A 9,372-nucleotide genomic window follows, 5' to 3' on the forward strand; every position below is an offset into this window, starting at 1 on the left:
GATCCCACATATGCTCTATTGGATTGAGGTCAGGACTCATGGCTGGCCACGGCAGAACTCTTATATTGGCATCAGAGAGTGCACTTTGAGTGATACGGGCTGTATGTGGGCGGGCATTATCTTGCATTAAGATGAATTCTTCGCCAATTCTTTGTGAAAATGGGATCACGTGAGGCCGTATGACCCGTTCAACATAGGTAGTAGCAGTCACGGTACCTCCATCAAGAACTACGAGCTCCGTTTTGCCATGTAGGCTTATGCCGCCCCACACCATGACGCTTGGACCTCCAAATCGGTCTGTTCCGTGGACACAAGGTTCAGAAAAACGTTCACCTTCCCTTCTCCATACACGCACTCGACGATCGTCACTTAAAAACTTCACTTTAGTTTCGTCCGTAAACAGAACTGTCCCCCAGTTATCCATAGACCAGTCTGAGTGATCACGAGCAAACCTTAATCGTGCTGCACGATGAGCACTTGTCATTTTCAGTCGAACAGCGCGAGTTCTGGACCTTTGGCCATCTTCATGAAGTCGATTCCGAATGGTTTGATCACTCACTCGCGTGCCAGTAGATTGCCGCAGTTGATTTTGTAAGGCACGGGCGGTTACCGTCCGCTGCCGACGCGCTGTAAGTCTGATGTACCGGTCCTCTTGGGCTGTTGTAGCCCGAGTTCTTCCTGTTCCACGTCTTCTAGCAACACTACCTGTCTCTTGATAACGATCCCAAGCATTTCGGATAGCTCGACGTGACATACCAAGACGTATTGCCACCGACCTCTGAGAATTTCCTTCTTGAAGCAAAGCAACCGCTCTTGCTGCCGTTTCCATATCCATATGAACGCGAGATCCAGGCATAATAATCACGAATAATACCGAAACCAAATTAAACTTTAAAAAATAACGATGTGCTACAGTAACATTCAGAATGAGACTTTGAACACAAGTGATTGAGAATTTGGAAAGAACGTGATTTTGAAACATTTAACTTTTTGTGGTTACCCACTTGAGAATAACATTATAGAATAGTTAAAACAGCAATAAAGTTTCGTTAACATGTCAACAACGTAAGGGTATACTCAAGTACCCCAATAACTACCCTATAAATTACGTGTAGGCAAAACTTTGAGATAAGTGTAGGTGGGCCCTATTTTGTTTTGAGTAGTGTATAAGAACTAGCGGCCCGCCCCGGCTTCGCCCGTGGTACATATGAAAAATAGATGTTGGCTGATTCTCAGACTTACCCGATATGCACAGAAAATTTCATGAGAATCGGTCCACCCGTTTCGGAGGAGTATGCAGACTAACATTGTGACACGAGAATTTTATATATAAGATTTTAAATTATTATACCTCGCACGATATGCGCAGAATGAAAGGGAATCTTTTCCTTTGAGCACTCCATTCGTGTCCAATCGAGGGTTCTGTTACTTGGAACGCTTTTCCGGTGACTGAAAATCCGCAACTAAAGTCTCCAAATTAATAGGTTTTATAATACGTAATACAAAACAATATAAAAATTATAGAACTATAATAATTTTATATTTATGTTTATGTCGCAATATTGTAGAATATTGTTCTCAAGTATAGTCTCCTTTTTACGACGTGCACAGGTACAGAGTCGAACGGATTCAGAAAAGATTTTTGTCCCTACTTTCTTATCATCACAACCTACAGCTTTCTTCTTATTCCGAAAGATTAAAGTTTTTTAAATTATGCTCCCTAGATAACAGACGCAAACTTTAGATATGGCATTTTTGCATAAAATATTAAATGGTAAAGTTGATTGTCCAGAACTTCTTAATCATATAAATATATCTGTGCCTTGTAGACAGAAGCGTCCTAGCTCTTATAAATTATTTTTTCTACCCTCATGTAAAACAAATTCACCTATTACAAGACACCTATTAGACACCTATTACCAATAATTCACCTATTACAAGAACTTTAAGACATTATAACTCGTTGTTAAATTTAATAGATATTGATATTTTTTCTGATAAATGGCCTGTAATGAAGAACAAGATTATAAAACTTTTTTTGTCCTAATTAAATTCTTAAAACAGCATAATTCCAGTCACTTGGGGCAGGTATATTTATATGCATGATTAAGCTGTTTTAATATTTGTTATCACTTTGTATTAAAAAAAGCATTAATAAAATAAATAATATTCCATTAATATCTCATCATGGAAGCAGCAAACTCCTCCTGAAGGCTAGAAGAACTAGCTGCACTCCACAGTGTTTTCTCTTCACTGGAAGGGAATTCGCTTAATATGTGGTGCAAATTTTTAACAACGAAGCAGCGCCAAATTTGTTGAAAATCGTACAGTATGTATGTAGTATTCCCATATCTAATGCTTTTGTGGAACGAATCTTCAGTGTCATGGGAAATGTATGGACCGATGAAAGAAAACGTCTCGCCGTACATACTGTAAAAAGGAATTGTGCGTTTTCTTTAATATTAATGTTAGTTGCACTGAATTTAAAGATGCCATTTCAGGCAATAAGACTTTATAACGCAGACTTACACACAAGAGTAGGAGATAGACACTGTTATGGCACAAGGAACAGAAATAAAATTGAAATGCCATTTTATCGGTTAGCGAAAGTTAAAAATTCATTTATGGGCCAAGGTATAGGCAGAATTCCTCATAGTATCAAAGAGTTAAGTAGTGCTAAATTTAAAAATTATGTAAAAAACGTATTAGTTCAGACAGCCTATTACAGCATTAAGGAATATATGGAAGATAAAAACCCATGGAGTTGCTTCCCCCGAAATCGTACCAATGAACCTGAATTTACCCATAGACGAAGTTGATAACCTGGATACTACACCAACCTCTAACATGCCTAATGATAAAATATGTCTACCGGAATTTGTCTCAAAAAACCTGGATTATCCTAAGAATGAAGTTGCTTCTCCCGAAATCGTACCAGTGAACCTGAACTTGCCCATAAATGAAGTTGATGGCCTGGATATTACATCAGAAAACCTAAATTTCCCCATGGATGAACAAGATAGCCTGGAAATAAAATCAGAAACTTTTAATTTGCCTATGGATATTGAATTTAATTTGAAAGATATTGATTTCTTGCCTATACATATTTTGCCCGATGCAGAGTCTAATTCTCGAGGACCAGGTTTTGATGAATATAATAACCAACTGAACTGTACAACAAAAAAGAGTTTAGATATTTTACCAGATAATACCTGTAAATCACTTAGTTCAGGACCTAGTTCTACTAAACTCGATATATTAGAGGCCAAAAACAAGAACAAACGTCTAACAAAGAGAATTACAAAAAGTAATGCAACTTTAATAAAAAAGCATGACATTAAATTTCTTATTTGTAATGGTTGTGATTGCTCAATTCTTGGCAAGAAAACAAAATGTATGGCCTGCAAATTATTTTACTGCAATGACTGCGTTGGCGTCGCATGGCGTCGGATGATTGTTGCTAGTCAAGTCGTGTGAGTTTTGTTATCCATTTTAAGAGTTATTTGTGTGTTAAATAAACAAAATATGGAAGAAAACGTCGCAGAAGTACCTCCCGATAAGGCGAGGAAAAGAATCAGGGCTCCGGAGACGTGGAAAAGAGCAAAAGCGAAGGTTTTTTCGTCCTGATAAACGTGCTAGTAACGTCAGTCAAAAAATGCGATGTTGACTTAAGTATATTTTATGATAAAAAAAGTATTATTTTGACGGTGTTTTGTGCTCTGATTTCAATGCATGTTTTCAATACAATTAATTTGTTTTTGTTTTTGTAAGATAGGTTCCTGGTTTCACCCGCTATCCTGCATCTTTTTTTATGACTTTTGGCAGGGCCTTTTGGTTTATTAGTCTGGTTTGTTTTAAATGTGATCTTTTGGTATTGCAGATATTCGGCTAAGACACCGCCTGGTTTACCTTCATGTAATCATGGCCAAGATAATAAGCATTTTAAATGCAAAAAAATAACAATGCTGGATATACAAAGTTTTCACGGTGAATTTTATAAAACAAAGAACAAAAAAGATCAAGACGCTTTTATACTAAAACATTGTAAAGTTACAAAAATCAAAAGACGGCGTCCGAGAGTGGGTGTACGCAAACCTACAGAACATACAACTAAACTTTATGTTCGGAGGAGAGGAGATACGAAACTACTTCTAGTGTGTCAAAAAACTTTCTTGGGGATCTTGAACATATCAGCACACAGAATTAGAAAAGTTTCCCAAACATTTACAGCTACTGGGTCAGTAGTTCAAGAAAGGAGAGGAGGCGATCATACCTCTGCTAAAAATAGAAATAAGCTTATAGCAGTCAAAGCGTTTATCGAGAAATTTCAATGCATCGAATCCCACTATTGCAGGTCAACAGTCATCAGAAAGTATTTGTCATCATCCTTAAATATCCGTAAAATGTGGAAACTATACTGTCAACAATGCGAAGAGGGTATGAAAGTTCTAGAATGCTATTTCAGATCTGTTTTCACACGGTGTTACAATTTAGGATTTGGCAGCCCTCGAACCGATACCTGTTCAAAGTGCAGTGAGCTTACAGAAAAAATTAAATCATGTACGAGGACTTCTGAGAAAGCATTGTTAATGGCTGAAATGCGGGTCCATAAATTGAAAGCACGAGCATTTTACAGACTCTTGAAGGAAAAAAGAGACGATTTAATGGTACTTTCATTCGACTGCCAAAAAAACCAAGTACTACCTAAAGTATCTGACCAGGCCGCTTATTATAGCCGACAACTATATATATATACAACTTTGCCGTTGTCAGGACTGTTCCGGAAAATACATTGAAGCGAGAAAATGTAACACTGTACACTTGGACAGAAGACGAACATCGTAAAGGCAGCAATGAAATTGCATCAGCCGTTTTCGACTGTCTCCAAAACACATCGTTCAATGAAAATATAACCACTGTAAGACTAGTAGCCGATGGATGTGGAGCTCGAAACAAAAATACCACAATGGTAGGAATGTGCTCTAACTGGTTGAATCGTTGTGCACCACAACATATCACTTCAGTAGAATTGGTATTCCCTGTTCCTGGCCATTCTTTTCTGCCACCGGACCGGGTATTTGGTTTGATTGAAAAAGAAATCAAGAATATGGAGATTATTCTAACTCCCGATCAGTACATTGAAGTATTTGAGAAGTATGGTACAGTTAAACGTTTTGATGACGTATATGACTGGAAATCGGAGTTAGAAAAAGTAGTTCGAACACCTGGGAACTGGCATTTCCAATTCCAGCAAACAAAACGATTTTATTTAAAAAGAAAGCCAAATCGTATTTTGGTAAGAGGGGAAGTTCATTACAATGCTGACGCGGGGCTGAGTAAAAATATAATGAAAAAAAACAAAACATTGACTGGTTTTAATCCGAACCGCATTAATAAAAAAAAAGTAGTATTAAACAGGGCAAAATTGGAAGATGTAAAGAAACTACTGCAAAAACATTTCAGTGATGAATGGGAGAGCCGAGATGATCTTAATTATTACAGGGAAGTTCTGAGCCGAGCTACTGGTGAAAATGACACTCCAGAGTATGAAGAAGAGATTTGTGATGCAGCATTACAAGAAACAGATATGAGATTTTAACACAAATTTGTTCTAAAAATAGACGGTCAGACGAAATGATTCAAAAAAATTCCTTGTCCTTGATACCTGTACAAAAATATATATTTTTCATAAATATGTACAAAATAGTTTTATTTGGTTAATTCCTTTTTTGCTAGCTGTACCATACATTTACTTAAAATATGTAAGGTGCAAAAGCGTCACTTTGAATATATTCTTTTGGATTAGGGTGGTTGCCCCGAATACCAGCCCTGCTCCTAATACCAGCCCTTTTGCCTTTTTTCTTTGATAATAATTTTCTCATGGGGTATCCTATGAATTTAGTCAGTAAAAAAATATTTGCACCCAGTACTAACTATATTCCAGAATTGGCAGCATTGGCATGAATCTGTAAACGTCAGTAGCGAATAAAAACTGTAGTGAGTGGACGTGAGCCATTTTGTTATTTCTATGCTAAGTTTTGATCTACAAAAATGGGATCTACAAATAGTAAAGAGGAATTTATTTTGGCCCAAAATGCAGCAGGAGCAAATAATGCCGATATAAGACAGCTAGCGAACCACACAAGTACTGTGGCATTACTGTTTATTTACGGTATATACAAATTTTATAAAAATTGTCACAAAAAATGGATTGTGAATGAAATTACGAGAAATTCCTTAAGAAAATCTATACAATGGCGTGGACGCATTCAACGTGATATAAAAAACGATCCACAAGCTATAGCTGCCGGTAGAGGTGATGCATACAAAGCACAACATATCTTAGTAGACAAATTTGTGTGGGATGATTTGTTAGGTTGCTGTTTGCGTTACAGTGAAGATGCATTTAAATTACAAAATCTTTACGCACAAGCGATTTCTCTACATCGCAATGTTTATGTCGGTAGCAAGCAAGTCAAGAAAAGCTATTAGTACAAACTATTTCAAAGTGATTTAATTAATTTAAGAACCACTTTACCATACTAAGTGAAAATTTTAAAACCTAAGCTAGTTTTAAAAACAATTGCTTATAGACTGAATTGTTGATTTTTGATATCATACGTAAACATGTGCAAAATAGTACTAGTAATAAAAGTCAAATAAAAATGACGAAAAGTAAGGTAAGCGTGTGTATTTAATTAGTCCCAGTTTGACCTCAACTTTACTATGTCAGGACCGTAACCGATAGGTCAGATATCCCCTGAAATATTGAAGAGTTTTGATATAGTTTTTCTTTATTTTGTGAAAAAATTTTTTTTTTATATTTTCGAAACAAATGCATTCTCAAGTACTGATTGGCCTATTTTGATTGGATTTGCCCTTTTATTTTATTAAATATGTAATAGTTAAAATAACTAGTTATTTCATTAATAAAATAAAAGTTAAAAATTGCATTTTCGTAAAAGTTTGGAAAACGGTCATGACAATTTGTTACAAGTTACAATAAGTAATTATTTCGTTTTTAACTAGAGTTTAAGTTTATTTGCTAGACAGGACAATTATTAAGCTACTACATGCCAAAAAAACCCAATTCTAACTTTAGTTTTATTTCAAAAGCCGAAATTTCGGACCATCTGCAGCACCTTACAGATGAACTCATACTTTCCAAACGTCTGCGATAATCACATTTACCAATAATTAACAACGGACCCTTACCATATTGATGTTGAATTGCTGCCAGAAGAACTACAGGAGCAAGCATTGGAAATTAAAAATGATTCTGCTGCAAAATACGACTTTGAAAAAATGGATAAGCCCTCCTTCTGGGTTAAATGTCTTCAGATTTATCCCAGAATAGCAGAAGCAGAACTGAAACTGTATTTACCCTTTTCAAGTACGTATCTGTGTGAGAAAGCTTTAACGGTGGTTGTTGTTATTAAAACCAAACACAGAAGCAGGCTGGACATTGCTGGGGATTTGCATTGGACGACAGTCGACAGAGCCCGTTCAGCCTAGAATTGAAAATCTAATAAAAAAGATGCAAGCTCAGACTTCCTACTAAAAGTGCATATTATGGTTATGTTGAATGCTTTTGTTTGTGTTTTTTCAATAATTATTTTATAACTGTCTCTGGTAGAAGCCAAGAAGATATACATAATTTCAGCATTCAGATCGTTTTTTATACATGAACGCGACATGAAGCATATCGTTGTATGGGCCGACAATTGCGCAGCCTAAAACAAAAACTGGGCGTTTATGAGTTTTCTGGTGAACATAGTAAATAGTCAGCTGATTTCTGCCGAATCAATTACCCTACGTAACGTACGTACGAACCAGGCCATACGTTCATGTCGTCTGATAGCTTTCACCATCAGGTTGTCAAAATTGCATTAAAAAGATTAAAGAAAATTTATGATTTTGATGACTTTGTAGATTCGGTAAACATGCCCAATTCAAAAAGTAGCATAGTAAAAGTGATGACAGTATCCGATTTTTACAGTTATGAGGATGTGTCGTCTCAGCATAAAATTCGAAACATGGAACCCAGAGTCTATCTAAAAGACATCATGGCAGTCAGAGCCGAAAGAGGAGCGTTTACAATAAAGCAAAGAGCTACCTACTGATGATAAACGAAAGAACTAGATTTTCTACAAGTTAAAATAATTAAAAACAAATGCTTTCCTAATTTTGCAAACAAGAATTCCTCGAGAGGAATAACAAAAGAACGAAAAGATAGAAGAATAGTACTTTTGATGCCTGAAACCAGGAAAGGCTTTTGGTTAAACTTACGAGAAACATCTCGAACTTCGAACCATCCCGAACTTCGACTAAAAATATTTAATTAGGTAGTTATAAGTTACAATAATAAAACATTGTCTTGTCACATCTCAAATTGTGCCTTAAAATAAAATAAAAAAGTAATATTAACACTTTAACTACTATTAAGATTCATTTTGACAAATGAATAATTTTTTAAATGTTTGTTACTTTAAACGTTGTAGTAACTGTTCAATTTTAAATGCTGGCTAATAGACCAGAATTAATATGTAAAATAGCGAAGTGATTCCCATTGTTGCTCAAATCTTTCATGGTTTAGGACCAAAAGATGTTCGTCGCTTCGCATATGAATGTGCCACAAAATATAATCTTCAGATGCCTGCCTGACACATAGCATGTAAATAAAATGGGTGGCAAAGATTGGTTACAAGGTTTCTTGTCAAGAAACGACCGTCTCTCCATAAGGAAACCAGAAGCTACCAGTTCGAGTAGGGCAACTTCTTTTAATCGAACGAATGTTGCAGAGTATTTTGATAAATTAGCACAGGTCATGGATCGTCACAGATCTAGAGGGTCTCAAATATGGAATGCCGATGAAACGGGCGTATCAACTGTCTCCAAACCCTCTAAAATTATAGCGGTTAAGGGAAACTAAACGTTGGATCAGTCACATCCGCTGAAAGAGGAACCAACGTTACATTACTGGTTGCTGTTTCAGCAACTGGTGGTTCCGTGCCACCATTGTTTGTGTTTCCCAGGAAGAAATATAAGAATCATTTTGTGCGAGATGGGCCTGCAGAATGCATAGGTGCAGGAAATGCAAGCGGTTGGATGACTGATGTGGAGTTCTTGCAATTTATGAAACATTTCATTAGCTATGTAAAACCAAGTAAAGATTCTCCTGTATTGCTTCTGATAGATAATCACTGTTCTCACCTCTCCTTGCCTGTATTGGGTCTAGCCAAAGATAATGGAGTAGTGATGCTTTCGTATCCACCCCACTGTTCACACAAGCTGCAGCCCTTGGATGTGTCAGTATTCGGTCCACTTAAAAAGTATTTGTCATCAGCACAAATTGCATGGATGCGTAACAAT

The sequence above is a fragment of the Colias philodice genome, chromosome 26 (genome assembly GCF_061535455.1).
Source record: "Colias philodice isolate Cphi_HAF_F1 chromosome 26, ilColPhil1 Martin Lab GWU primary, whole genome shotgun sequence".
NCBI classification, from domain to species: domain Eukaryota; kingdom Metazoa; phylum Arthropoda; class Insecta; order Lepidoptera; family Pieridae; genus Colias; species Colias philodice.